General features: G+C 54.6%; 1 long non-coding RNA gene across 4 annotated transcripts in view; it reads left to right on the forward strand.

Moving 5' to 3' along the window:
- LOC132362749 (uncharacterized) overlaps positions 1-14,139 on the forward strand; it is a 47,392-nt gene that overhangs the window by 27,630 nt on the left and 5,623 nt on the right. For 3 of the 4 annotated variants that reach the window (XR_009502468.1, XR_009502466.1, XR_009502467.1), the window contains exon 4: positions 1,158-3,466. The exons of the other annotated variant lie outside the window; for it this stretch is intronic. This is a non-coding gene — a long non-coding RNA (uncharacterized LOC132362749). The remainder of the gene's footprint in view (positions 1-1,157; positions 3,467-14,139) is intronic. 4 annotated transcript variants of the gene reach the window in all.

Consider the following 14,139-nt stretch of genomic DNA (forward strand, 5'->3'; position numbering starts at 1 on the left):
GCCGACTGGGGAGCAGCTTCCTCCAGCCTCTCCAAGCACAGACGTCAGCGGCGAGGCTCAGACTTGGTGGCTGTGCTCTGTCTCTGCACAGGCTTGTGTACGCGCAGCGGGGGACCCACGCAGGGGACCGGGGTGGGGAAGCACACAGGAGGCAAGTGCAGAGTGGCGGCAAGTGGCGGTGGTGATGCTGGGGCAGTGCGAGCAGACAGCGGCTCTCCTGGAGGCTCCACCCCTCGGCGGGCTGGCGTGGGACCTGGGAACGGACAGTGCACGTGGAGGGGCAGCTACTCAGGGCTGCCCTGCCGGGGGGGGGGGGGGGCGGGCGGTGCTGTCAGGCGGGGGCTGCCTTCAGGGTGGAGTTGTAGCAGAGAAGTGGGGTCACCCCTCTTGGAAGCTTTGAGAATGCGTATGAGGAGGGAGCTGCGAACGGAATCCGGAAAAGGTAAGGAGTGCCAGCTTGGTGGAGTTGGGTGCTGGCAGGACTGGCCTTGGAGTCGTGGGAGCGTTCCCAGGAACATCCAGGGGATCGCCACCGGGGCCCCAGTGGTCCCACAGGCCTCCTGAGGCTGGCTGTGCTGTGCTGAAGCCCACATCAAGGGCCCTGGGGATGGCAGCAGAGGCCAGCATGGTTGAGGGTCCCCCGCACCCACCTCATCTCTGCAGGGACCACAGAACTGCACGCACCGTGGGTGTTCTTCACCTGCTCACAAAAGAGCCGGGTCATTGCATGCAGCAGGAAAGGCTTGACGGGGGGTGACGGGAGGAAGGGCAGGAGCAGAGATTTTCCATCTTGATGGTTTTGTTCAAGGCTAGCCCAGAAGCAGCTGACGTTGGCTTCATTTATCCAAAGGGCACGGCGAGTGACCCTCTACAACCCAGGGATCCTGAAATATTTAGAAGCTCTAATGTTTGGGTGGGAAGAGAACCTCTTTTGGATGAGAAGCTCAATTATTGAGGAAAGGAGAGCTCCCGTTGTCTGGGGCGTAGGGGGGGCACCTTCCTGCTGCGTTGGCAGGGTGCCGGGCGCGGGGCACCCTGCCTGGGACACTTGCCCTGCTCTGTGGGTGAGGCCTCTCCCACAGTGCTGGGCTCTGGGGGACTTTTCTCGTGGCCAAACTCTTCGGGAAAGTGACACAACGGCCTATTTCTTCCAACAGCACCTCTGATTCAGCCTAGGGTATGGTTCGAGGTTGCATCTCTTGTAAACCCCCCTTCAGCTGCTGTCAAGGGCTGGCACCGGAGTTCTTGAATTTAGGCTGATGTGGGTCCTGCTAGAGCCTGCTGTCCTCTGCACATGTCAACAAATGTGTATGCAGGTGTGGACCAGCTGGATCTCTCTCCTTCTCTGGGAAGCGTGGTTTTCAGCAGCGTCAGGCTGGGAAGACAGACATTCCATGAACCCTGAAGTCCTGTGCAGGCAGTTGTCACACAGTGTTCCACCAGCGGCCCACGGCCGGCACAGAACACTGCAAAGCTCCATCTAGCACAAGTGACCACGGGGAACGGGTTGAGAATCCTGCTGCATTGTACACGTCTCCTAAGGGAAGAACATCAAGAAAGATGAGCTCGCCGCGGAATTGGCGAACTGTGTGGAAGGGGCGGGATCTGTAGAGCTCAGCAGCGGCGAGCTCCTGTCATGGCTTGGCCAGTTCGGGTCTCCCCCTGTCACTTATGAGGGTGCGGCGATGTTTTCCCAGATGTGGTCCCCGTGTACAAAACAAAGAATCGCTTTGCACAAAGCCAGAAGGGATACATTGAAAGAATTATCAGAAGAGAATAATACATAGGAAATGTTTGTGCTCGCATGCAAGGAAACTTTGGGGGGTATCTGTGGCTGCCAAAGTGACATCTGGCAGGATTAACTGGATCACCAGAGCCAAACAATGAGGACTGGGAAGGCAGCAATAACTGTGAGGCCTGGGCCCATGTGGGGGCAAGATTTTGAGAATGACCACTTAGGTGACAAAATGGGATTCCCACGAACCGCAGCTCTGGTTAGTTTCTGGTCAGGAGCCAGATCCTCTCTCTGATGCAGACGTGGGAGGACGGAGCGGCAAGAGCTGCCCAGCTGCTCATCTGGGAAGTCATCCTCCAAGGGACTCTGTCCCTCGTTCTCCTCCCGTACCTGGAGGCGGCAGTCAGCGGGCAGCACCTCTCACAGCACCCCCACGTACACCTGCTCAGACCACCTGCTCAGAGCTACTCTTTTGCCCAGCCCAGCATACCTGTTCCACCTGTCTGAAGACCCGCCGCACGTTTCCTCGAAGCACACCCCAGAGCTCTTCGTCACTCCAGCCACGCCTCAGCAACTCCTGTATCAGTACCGGGTATATGGACACGTCCTCCAGCCCCTGTGGGAACCTGTGTGGCCGCCAGCCAGCCAGCTATTGGGCCTCAGACCTGTTCCCTGGTCCTGAGTCAGAACCAGAGCCCTATGTGTCCAGGGTCCACTGAACCCCAGCCCTGGTCAGATATGGAAAATGGAGACTTGGAGAGAGTAAATGATTCACTCCTGCTCTTCATCCTTCAAAGGAAGGCCCCAAAAGCGCCTCGACTATTCGTCAAAACTCATTGAATTGTACTGTTAAGATCTATGCCTTTCACTGAATGCAATTTTTGCCTCCATTTATAAAGAGAAGAAAAGCTTTTTAAGAACTGGGTTGACCCCCCTGCGTGCACAGACCCAGCTGCAGGCAGAGACGATGGTCAGCCCAGCCCAGGCCTTGCGAAGAGTCTGCTCAGAGGCCGTGGGTCTGCTGGCACTGGATGGGCGCAGATGCTGGGCAGATGAGCTCTGTGTGGTGTTTTAGACAAATATGATGACCTAGAGTAGGGCCAAACAGACAGGAGAGCCCAGGAAGCAGACCCTGGGAGAGGGGAGATACCAGTTGGGCCAGCACACCTGAGGCTATGGTCAAGGCCATGAGGACCACAGTGTGGTGGGCACGGTGGCTGTGAAAGCCCCACTGCTGCCCAGCCAGCCCGAGACAAGCCATGGGGAAGCACTCACCGGCCAGCCCCGTCATAATCTCCGCCAATCCCGATGAACTTGCATCCAGTGACTGCCCTGATGTGGTCGAAGTGATCTGAAGAATGGGAAGTCAGCAGTGTGGGGCTTCCAGGGCAGGGGTGGGGGTGATGACTGGCCTCTGTTGATTCCCCTTTCTGCAGCCTGTAGGCCAAACAGTCCAGTTCCTTCGTGGCCTGGCACCGAGAGTACCAACTCGAGGGCCCTGAGGTTTGATCTGAAGTGATCCCAGCTGGCTCTAGACTGGACTTCAGATTTGGAGTGGAGCCCAGAGCCCCCTGTTTGGGCCATTTCCCACCCACGATTCACCCTGCCTCCCAGTCTCCTTGAGAACCTGTGGGGGCTCCTTTCCCCGGGTGTGGAGGATGAGAGAGGAACAAGAGTACAACTGATGAAGACCCCAGAGACCTAAGGAGCTGTCCAGTCCCTTGGCCAGAGGTAGGGGCAGTGCGCTTTAGGAGCCCCTGCAGAGGCACAGATGGGCAGCACCCGGGCTCTGTGTCTGACAGCCTCCCTGCTACCCATCAGTACCGCAGTTTTGATTCCGTGGCTCCAGTTCCACATGGCACCAAGGTGCTGTGTACCGTCCGTTATTGGGTTTTTGGGAGCTGTACCTATTGCCAACAGGTGGGTCAAGCCACTGGGGCTCTTCTGAAGTCCTCCCCAAGTTTGGACCCAGCTTCAGCTCCAAATCAGAGTTTTCAGAGAGCCCAGGGTGAGGCTCACCTGCCACAGTAGGCACGTTGGCTAACGGGTTGCACTGCAGCACCCGCACGGACAAGGGCACCATCGCGATGCCACCGTTCTTCTTCTGCAGGGGCGGACCGGTGGACAGTCAGCTTGGCCCCCAGCACAGCCAGCTGCCTGTTCACTCTCTCGGCCCCTGTGAGGAAGGTGTTGAGGTCAGAGTCGTCTCCTCTCTGGGTTTGTGTGAATGGAGGAGCCGCAGCCCTGGTCTGGGTGGTGTCTTGGCCCTGGGTTTCCGGGTGTGGTGGAGTATCTTACCACCTAGACCCCCACCTAGGGCTCAGGAGTTCAGGGGCTGTGGACCGTGGGTTTTGGGGGCAGAAGATATTTAACCTGGGGTTTGAGGAAATTGAGGGAGAAGAGGCTCAGGTTCAAGGGCTCCCGGTTTGAACCTCTTGCTTTAGGTTTGAGGGCCAGGGCAGTCTCTCACCAGAAGCTGCAGGATATCATCAGGATCATTCCGAGTGTTCTTGCACACACCCCGGGCAGCTGAGTGGGAGAAGATGACAGGTGCCTGTGACACTTCTAGGGCTCGCCGTGCCACAGCATCAAGACATGGGACAAGTCCACCGTCATGCCCAGGCGGTTCATTTCTGCCACCACCTTCTGCAGGGACAGGATGGGGAGAGGGCATCAGGGCTGCATTTACCTTGTGTGCATTTATCTGTAGGGAACAGGCGGGGCTGTACATTCATGTGGGGCAGGGTATGGAACCCGGGTCCTTACCTCGCCCAAGCCGGTCAGCCGACTGACATTCCTGTAGAAGGGGTGGATCCCCTTTGCTGAGCTCTGTGCCCTGCAGGATGGCCAGGAGGCAGTCTGACTGGTGGCCATGACTTGGCTACAAGAGCCTAGAAAGAGGTTCTGTCGAACCGTCTACACCTGCAACTCCCTGGTGCAAGAGGAGGGACCCAAACTGGGCTGTGCCTGGCAGTAGGAGGGCCCTTCTGGGGATTCAGTCTTGTTCTGCGAACCTCCATTCCCCTCCCCACCCCAGGTTCAGGGCGGATCCCAGGGGTAAACTTGCTTTGGGCCCCAGCGTGATCTTGGGCAGATCCCTGCCTCACTGGGCCCTTACCATCTGCACTGCGCTCACCAGGGCGTGTTGCAGGTGTGGGTGAGTGTCACGTAGCGCACACCCAGCGCATAGAAGGTACGCAAGATGGAGAGGCTACTGTCCAGTGAGTGGCCGCCCTCCACACCAATGAGGCAAGCCAACTTCCGGGTATTGTTGCGAGCTGGGGGCAGGTAGGTCAGATGATCATTTTCAGAGGCAGGGGTAGCTTACTGAAGTCCCTAGCACCTACCACCACCAGTCTGTTTACCTTTTTTTTTTTTGGTCGTGCCGCGCAGCATGAGGGCTCTTAGTTCCCCCACCGGGGATCAAACCCGAGCCCCCTGCAGTGGAAGCGTAGAGTCTTAACGTCTGGACTACCAGGCAAGTCCCCCGTCTACCTTTAAGTGAGGTCACAAGCTCCAGCTCAGAATAGGAGGCACACATGAGGCGGATGAGGTCAATTTGATCCGGGGTGAGGCGCACAGCATCCCGTTCGTGGGTCTGGCATGGGGCGTAGGCTGACCAGAACTGAGGGAAGGCCAGGGCTCGGTTTGGGCTTTGGAACTCCTTGGGTTTCTCATAGCCTCCTCAGCTGGCACAGCACTCACTGTGCCCAGAAGTCACATGGAACGCGTTGCTTTTTCTGTGGTACTTGGATGCCCGTCAGGTTGGCTCACTGTGACCCCTGTAGCCCCCAGCATCCATGGCATGGCACTTTCTAGGCCACTATGGTAACTTAGTTCCAGTGTGACTCACCTGTGGTCTCTGAGGCCCCCAAACTGCCCCACATTCCCCAGCAGCCATGGTGGCACCTTGTGTGGCCCTTTGGTACCTGGGCACCCACGAGACCGTCTTTCAGCCTGTCCAAGCTGGTCTGGCCATGGCTGAAATTGCACAGATTAACATCCTGGAGCCCATTGTGGTAAAACTGCCTCAGGACCCAGGGGCATGTCGTTGTGGCTGGAGGGAGGTCAAGGCAAATGGGTGGGCTCCTTAGGTCTTGGGATCAGGCAGGACACATTGCCTGGCCTGGGCCAGCCGGGGGGTCCCCCACCTCACACTGTCACACAGACTATACTAGGAGCAGCTGAGGCCTGGGCTGAGGGGTTCCCAACCAGGGAGGGGATGACAGAGAAGGGGAAGGGCATCCATAGATGATGGAGAGGACATCCAGGGGTGGTGTGAGGGAGCCTCCCCACTAGCTCTGCATGCTCCGGACCTCCTCCCCTGCCCAGGGCCAGGCTAGGCCCCCACCGGCCCCCACCAGCCCGCACACACTGCAGCCCCCCGTCCACAAGCGGGAAGTCCCGCCTCAGGGCCCGCGTGCGCTCCCGCGGACTCGGGGTGCTGGAGGTGCCCGGCGTGGTCTGGACGCGGGTTCCCGGCCGCAGCAGCAGACGCAGCAGCAGCAGCAGCAGACACAGCAGAGGCCGCTGGCTGAGTGCGCGGGGACCTTCGAGGCCCCCGGGCCGCAAGCTGCGCAGGGCCAGGCGGGTGGGCAGAGGCGGGTGTGAGAGGAGCGGGCGCTGGGGTTGTGCCCGTCCAGACAGGCCACCCAGCGGCGCGGCCTCGCGAGGGGGGCTGGGTGAGGGAGGGGATACAGAGTCACAGGGCCCTGCGAGCCGTGTGCGGAGAGCCGCGATCCGCGAAGCCCGGCAGCCCCGGGGCGGCACTGCCCTCCCGCCCCCTGCTCCGAGGCAGCTCCCGCGGGCTAAGCTGGCCTCTGCTGAGAGCCCACTCGCCTCCCGTCGCGGCTTCCCTCCGCCCCTGCGCCTCTTCCCACTCCCACTGCTCCGAGGGGGCGCCCTAGGCTGCTCTCCCCCGCCTCTAACCTTCCTGGCCAAGCTGGGCCGCTTCTCTCAGAGGGCCACCTTCAGCCCGAGGCCTCCCGGGAGCACACCGCGTCCCCATCTGCCTGCAGCCGGCCCCGCCCACTCCGAGGGCTGCGTGCCAGTGTCTCTGCGGCCACAGGTGCTCTGGGCTCCCGGTTTCCCGGTACGGGGCCATGTGGGCTGGTGTGGGGGAAGAGAGAGTTTCTGGAAATGGGGGGGGAACCTTGTGAGCTCTGGATTCAGGAAGGGGCCCTCTGCCCCCGACCTTCTCTCTCCACCTACTTGACTCCCCAACCTGCATGACCATTCTCTGGGGACTTCAACCAGCACCCGGGAACTCTCAGGAACCCCCCCCACACACACTTCTGGCAGCCAGCCTCAGGAAAGAGCGCCCTCAGGAGCTGCTACACCTCCCCAGGGCCTGAAGAGAGGGACTTTTGGGATGTGAACTGAACACCTTCTGGGGAGAGTCAACGACCCTTTTCCTCAGCAGAGCAGGAACCCAGTCAGTAGGCTATTTGAGTGGAAGGAAATGAAGCCATTTCCATGGCAGCAGAGCCCCCATCGCAGCAACCTTCCTCCCAGGGCTGCTGGCTGACCTTCTGGCCAGTATCCCTCCTACCTCAGCATGGAAGGCCTGGCCTCGTGAAGAAGTATAGGTTCTGAGAAAAGACCTGGCACCTGGGTTCTGCTGCTACACTTGCCTTATTTCGAGGCCCTTGTGACTCTAGCTTTCCCAGAAACCTCAAGGGCTAAGTGCCTGTGCTTGCTCAGAGGCTGCACGCCTCTCCCCATTTCCAGCCTCAGGCCCTCCCCCTAGCTGCCTCCTCTGGGGACCCCCTCCCTCCAACACACACACACACACAGAGGGGATGTGCCTTCTCACAGAAGCTCAACCACTGAGATGCTTTAGGGACTGTGCCCAAACTCCTTCATCCCCAGCCTCTCCAGTTTTTGCTCTGATCCCTGGCACCCCCTGGAGCTGTTCCACCTTTGGAACCTTTCCTGGGTAGCAGGAGTGCCTAGCACAGGGGTAGTGACCTAAGTGTGAGCACTGGCGACCCTAGAAGTCTGTTACAGAAAAACATTGAGCAGTAAGGGACCCCCCTGGGGACAGAAAGGGCTGGGAATAAAGGAGCATGTGAACCTCGGGGCAGGGTGCGTGCTGCTTGACTCTCCATCCTGTTCTTGCTCCAGGGAGCAGGTCTTCCTGGGTCTCTCTATCCTGCCTCCTGAGACCCCAGGCAGGAGGCTCTTTGGGAAGCCACAGATTGCTGCTTTCAGTTTCAAAAAACCCAGCTCCCCCCTGGTTTGTGGTGGTGGCCGCTGACACTGGCTCAGAGCAGGAGCCCATGTGGTAGCCTGCTAAGGCTTCTCTGCACCCTGTCTCTGCTCCTGCATTCTTCTCGGCTCGCAGAGTGCAGACTTTTCTGTCTTCAGCTGACAAAGGGGCCCCTGAGGATTGAGCAGAGGAACGTCACGTTTTCTTCCAGGCCAGCTTCAGCCCTGGGATGTTCAGGGCAGACTGTCGTTTCAAACCTCAGTTTCTGAGGCTCCTTGCTTTTGGCCATTTAGTGTGGCAGGAGGCTCCTGGCTGAGGAAGGCTCAAACAGAACGACGCAGGTTGTGATCTGTGGCAGTGGGCAGTGGGGGGACGGGGAGGGTCACTGCAGGAAGAGGCAGTCGCTGCCTTAGGCAGTTAAACCATTGCCCTCTCTTCAGAGTGCCTCAGCCAGCAAGATGCTGTGGGGTCTACCTCCTGGCACCATGCTCCAGTCGCCGGATTTTGGGTCTGGGGCAACCCAGGTCTTCGTCTGACTCTTCCGGAGCGCGCTTTCTCTTGGGAGCATGTCTAGGGACTGGCTTCTCTGCTTCCACCTTTGCTGGCGTGGCCAAAGGAACTGCTGCTGCAAAGAAAATCAGAACTGATCAGTCACTTCTGCTGTACACAGTCTCCTGCCAGAATTTCCCTCTCTCATGTCTCTCCCAGTTTCTGGCTGAAGACCTTTAATCGACTTGACATCCAAAACACAGCCTTGGCCCATCACCTCTATGAGTCCCTAGAGAAGGGACACTGGCTGCAAAAGCAATTCCTAGAGCCTATGGCTGCAGCACATGAGGAAGTCTCTTCACCGTTTCCAGGGTAAACAGTAGAACCCGAAAGTCATTGCAACCATGAGCCTCTCCATCTCTCCCTTCCACAACAGAGAAAACATTTCTTGCAGTCTGTCACTTCTGAGGCTTTAATGGAAATGTCTTTCAAGTTTTGGAAAAAAATAATCTAATATAAATTGGTGAAGAACCCCTCCCACCTTGGCAACCCCTCTTGGGCCCCATTTATACTGCCTGTTTCCACCACACTGAACTCTAGCCCTCTGATACTTTTATGTAGATTAGAACAAGGCCGAATACTGAGGCAGAGTGATCAGGAGACTGAGAACCGCGTTCTGGGTACCAAGTCTAGGCTCACATCAACCCAGCCTCCTGGGACACCATCTCCTCAGCCCTCCAGTCTCATTAGCACTTCGACAGCCCACTTGGTTCTTCCGGTCTTCCCATCAATATGGCACCACCCTCTCCCCTAGAAGTAAAAATCATTATAATTCTCCCTCTCTCCACCGTGAAAGGATGAGGTAAAGGCTCAGCAGCAGCCCCCGTGAAACACATGGTCACCACTGTGAAGAGGTGTTACTAAGACGATTTGGTCCGACTCAGAGAAGGAAAGAGACAGCTCTGCTCTTAGGCTGATCAGGCCCACAGGAGGGAACCACACTGGGGGCAGCCTTTGAGAGAGTGGCAATGCGAGAGAACCTTCTTTAGGAGGGGACTCCCTGTTGCCGACCTTGAGCAAGTAAGGATGGGACATTGGTTTACTGGGGCTGTTGCAGAGGGGATGTGCCCAGAGGTTGGGCCACCCTGCTTGAGAATCAAAGCACCTTCTAGTCCGAAGCTGCTTGAATGCTCCAATCGCCGGATTTTGGGTCTGGGGCAACCCAGGTCTTCGTCTGACTCTTCCAGAGCGCGCTTTCTCTTGGGAGCACGTCTGGGGACTGGCTTCTCTGCTTCCACCGTTGCTGGCGTGGCCAAAGGAACATCCCCGTAGGCCCGGTAGCCACCAACCAGGCAGTATGTCTCCCCATGCCAGCCCAACTGCGTTTCTCCACACCCTCGGTAGGGGACATGGTACTGACCAGGGGTAGGAGGAGAAACGGGAGCCACTGCTGCTGCAAAGAAAATCAGAACTGATCAGTCACTTCTGCTGTACACAGTCTCCTGCCAGAATTTCCCTCTCTCATGTCTCTCCCAGTTTCTGGCTGAAGACCTTTAATCGACTTGACATCCAAAACACAGCCTTGGCCCATCACCTCTATGAGTCCCTAGGGAAGGGACACTGGCTGCAAAAGCAATTCCTAGAGCCTACGGCTGCAGCACATGAGGAAGTCTCTTCACCGTTTCCAGGGAAAACAGTAGAACCCGAAAGTCATTGCAATCATGAGCCTCTCCATCTCTCCCTTCCACAACAGAGAAAACATTTCTTGCAGTCTGTCACTTCTGAGGCTTTAATGGAAATGTCTTTCAAGTTTTGGAAAAAAATAATCTAATATAAATTGGTGAACCCCTCCCACCTTGGCAACCCCTCTTGGGCCCCATTTATACTGCCTGTTTCCACCACACTGAACTCTAGCCCTCTGATACTTTTATGTAGATTAGAACAAGGCCAAGTACTGAGGCAGAGTGATCAGGAGACTGAGAACCGCGTTCTGGGTACCAAGTCTAGGCTCACATCAACCCAGCCTCCTGGGACACCATCTCCTCAGCCCCCCAGTCTCATTAGCACTTCAACATCCCTCTTGGTGCTTCCAGTCTTCCCATCAATATGGCACCACCCTCTCCCCTAGTACTCAGCAGCTCAGGATGGGATGTGTCTGAGGGCACCGATATAGATGTCTCCATGACAGCACAGAGGTGCCTGGGTTTGAAGGTGTGTTTCAGGAGTGGCCCTCTTCCTCAAACTGCTCCATTTACCATTTGCCAACAAAAATGCACTTGTCTTTTGCTAAGAGGCCAATCAGGAAAGGGTCTGAATGGAAGCATCCTGTAGCCCAAAGGGGAAGCTCCATTTATAAAGATCAGGACCATCCTGCACACTTGTCCAGGGATGACCTTTCACTTGTCCTCAGCAGTGAGCACTGTGGGTCCCTGAAGGTGTCCCAGGTCACTGGTATTACTTACAGCTGGCAACGCGCTCAGGTATACGTAGTGGGCAAACCCCACAGGAACATGAGGCAGCCAGGTGAGATTGTGTGTACACCATGCCTCCGGGCGGTCTCGGTGTACCTGCCGCACTGCCCACCCATGGAACAGAGCACAGGTCTGAGTTAATATAGACGATCCAGTCACACATTCTCACTCAGACAACCAAAGAGATTGGTATCTGGTGGAGAACTGTCAGGGAAGTTTCTCTGAGGGCAGCACGTTGGCAGTTACGCGGCCATGGAAACTGTTAGAAGGCCGGTGAGGTCATCACTGCCCAGTGAGGTCATGATAAGGAACGTGTGACTTGGGGGTCAGGCTTCAGGAGGAGGGGCAGTTTTGTGGAGGAGATCAGGGGGGAGGCAGAGGTACTCTACCTGGCCCCTCACACCTGGGCCTCCCCACCCATGCCCTAGTCTAGCAGACACCCCACGTGGGGCGTGCCGGTGGGCTGGCACAGCCCCAGGGGCCCCAGGAGGGCAAGAGAGACCCACTTTCTGAGATTGCCAGTGACACACCCATAGTCCGGATATTATCCGTAACGATTACTAAGGTTGTTTATCTCCCTCCACTTTTACTAAGAAAAGGAGTAATTGAAGACTCTAAGTCATTTTTACTGAGGTTCTTTTTTTTTTTTTCTTCAAAATACTAAATGTAAAGTCTGCAGGGCGTATATAGGTGTTCAACTTTTTTCCAGATTTTATGTTTTTGGTGTTTTGTAAAAAATTTTTATTATTTATTTATTATGTTTATTTCTGGCTGTGTTGGGTCTTCGTTTCTGTGTGAGGGCTTTCTCCAGTTGCGGCGAGTGGGGGGCCACTCTTCATCGCGGTGCGCGGGCCTGTCACTATCGTGGCCTCTCTTGTTGCGGAGCAGAGGCTCCAGACGCTCAGGCTCAGTAGTTGTGGCTCACGGGCCCAGTTGCTCCGCGGCATGTGGGATCTTCCCAGACCAGGGCTCGAACCCGTGTCCCCTGCATTGGCAGGCAGATTCTCAACCACTGCGCCACCAGGGAAGCCCCTTTACTGAGGTTCTTAATACCTTCCTCACAAGGGTGGACAAAACTCTCAGCTTTTTGTATTGAGTGCAGATGTCTCTATTCTTGCCCATTTCAGAGTCCTCCTCACTCAAAATCTAGGTTTTGTCGATCTTTAGTACCCTGTCTCTCATCTTATCTCAGATTATTCTGTGGTAAGATGGTGCAAACTATGTATTTACTAACTGGAGAGAATTCAAGTCCCCGGAGCTGTTGCAGCTCAAAATTCTGTTTTTTGTTTTTTTGTTTTTGTTTTTTCAAAATTCTGTTTTAAGTGGAGTCATTTTCTGTGCTTTCCTTTCATGCTGTCTGCAAAATGCCTGTTTCTGTCCTCCTTGAGATCCAGGTTTACAGCGCTCTCCTTTTTCTCATTCTGGGGTCTCTATGTTTGTGGCATCTCTGAGGGCCCATGTTCTGTTGAGGCTGAATTTGATACCTGGGGGGGCGGGGCCGGGAAAGCAACTTCCAGATGGGTCAGCCTAGAAAAGGATCCCCCATTGTGTAGAAATTTAAAAACAGGCAAAATACCTGTCCTATCAGACACTATGATTTGCCCCCTCTGTCTGACGCAGCCCAGGGCTTCGTCATTTAATTCACACCTATATCTACTGTGAAGGCCCAGCCAACAAGATCATTTTGGAGCCCTGAGTGGGTGCCCAGAATGGATGGGAGGGCTGAGGTAACCAGAACTCTGCCTTTTTTATGGACAAGTGTTAGGGCATCTTCTTTTCAAAGTGACACATTCCCAACCCATCCAACTCACGTAGAGGAACAAAACCACTGTCACCAGCCAAAGGGAGAAAAACATGGGGCTGCAGAGGAGAGGGATCTTGTGGGGACTCTTGTATTATTCATCCACGTGCAAGTATGCGCTCCAGATTTGATAAGACATGCAGACTGATCAAAAGTCATGCAATTAATGATTTCTTTCAAAAATCAAAGAACTCTTTGATTCTTCATTTTAATGTAACTTTGACCTCTTTTCCTTCCATGTCATAAAAGAGGCCTTGACTAAGCTAAACATGCTCTCTCTCCGTGCCTGCAGTGTATCAGAAAGCATCGTCAGTTACTTTCACAGGCAGTGGAGAACTCCTTAATTTTTCTCTGACGACAAGAGCTCCCTTTGAGCCTGGGCCAGAGGTGAGCAAGATTCTGATTTTGGAAAGATGTAGAAAAATGAAGTTCCTTTTGCCAGAGGTTCTGGGTGAGCATTGTTGATGTATGACTGTTAGCAGTCTTACCCTCCTTCCACCTATTCTTCCTTTTCTGCATGGTGGACTGTCCTTTAGTTTTGGGGGTACAGTACTGGGGAAAAAAGGAAGGGGAGGCTAGAGGTAAGTAGGCTAGTGGCGGGGATTTTGTGCACGAATATTTGAAGAAGGAAGTGTGGGAGCAAGTGCTGTGGTAAGACGGGAAAGGGAGAATTTTAAAAAAAAATCTGTGATCCATAAATCCCCTTCAAAGACTCTAAGCAAAGTACTTAAATTATTTTACAATTACTTTTTGGTTACTACTCTGCAGTATAAAAAACAATAAGTTCAGTTTTTATCGTATCCCTATGTCATTAGCATCATTTTAAAGACGTGTCTTAACGGCTGTATCGTGTACCATCCTTTATTTAACCAGCTCCCTTTTTTGGACAGTTAATTCAGTTATTTTGTTGTTTATAAATATATATATATATATATATATATGATGGATATTTTTGTTTGTAATTCTGATTATGTCATTTTGTCAGTCAGGATAACTGATGGTACTGTACTAACAAACAACCTAAAATCTCAGTGGCTTAGCAGGTGTTGACTGAAAAAAATGCACAACTAAAAGTTGAGAATCATCTTTTTTTTGGTGGACTTGCTGAGGACTTAAGCCCGGGAGGCAGTGTCAGATCGCTCTGAGAGATTGCACTGAAGAGGGACGGGAGGAACCAGGACATATAGGAGTTTTGCAAAAACAAAACAAAACAAAACATTAAACCCCCAAACAACCAGGTAGTCGGAATATCAAAAGATTACTGTTAATTAAAGAAAAACCAGACATCTCAAGTTAATGAATTTAGCATTTTTCTATGTACGGGAAGAGGCAGGAGTCTGGGCTCATTGGAATCCTTCCTTTGATGTGCATTTGAACTATCTAGAGCCAGCATCCTGCTTTTCTCCATCCTGAATCCCCTCCGGGTGCACCA

This window comes from Balaenoptera ricei, chromosome 3 (genome assembly GCF_028023285.1).
Source record: "Balaenoptera ricei isolate mBalRic1 chromosome 3, mBalRic1.hap2, whole genome shotgun sequence".
Taxonomy (NCBI): Eukaryota; Metazoa; Chordata; class Mammalia; order Artiodactyla; family Balaenopteridae; genus Balaenoptera; species Balaenoptera ricei.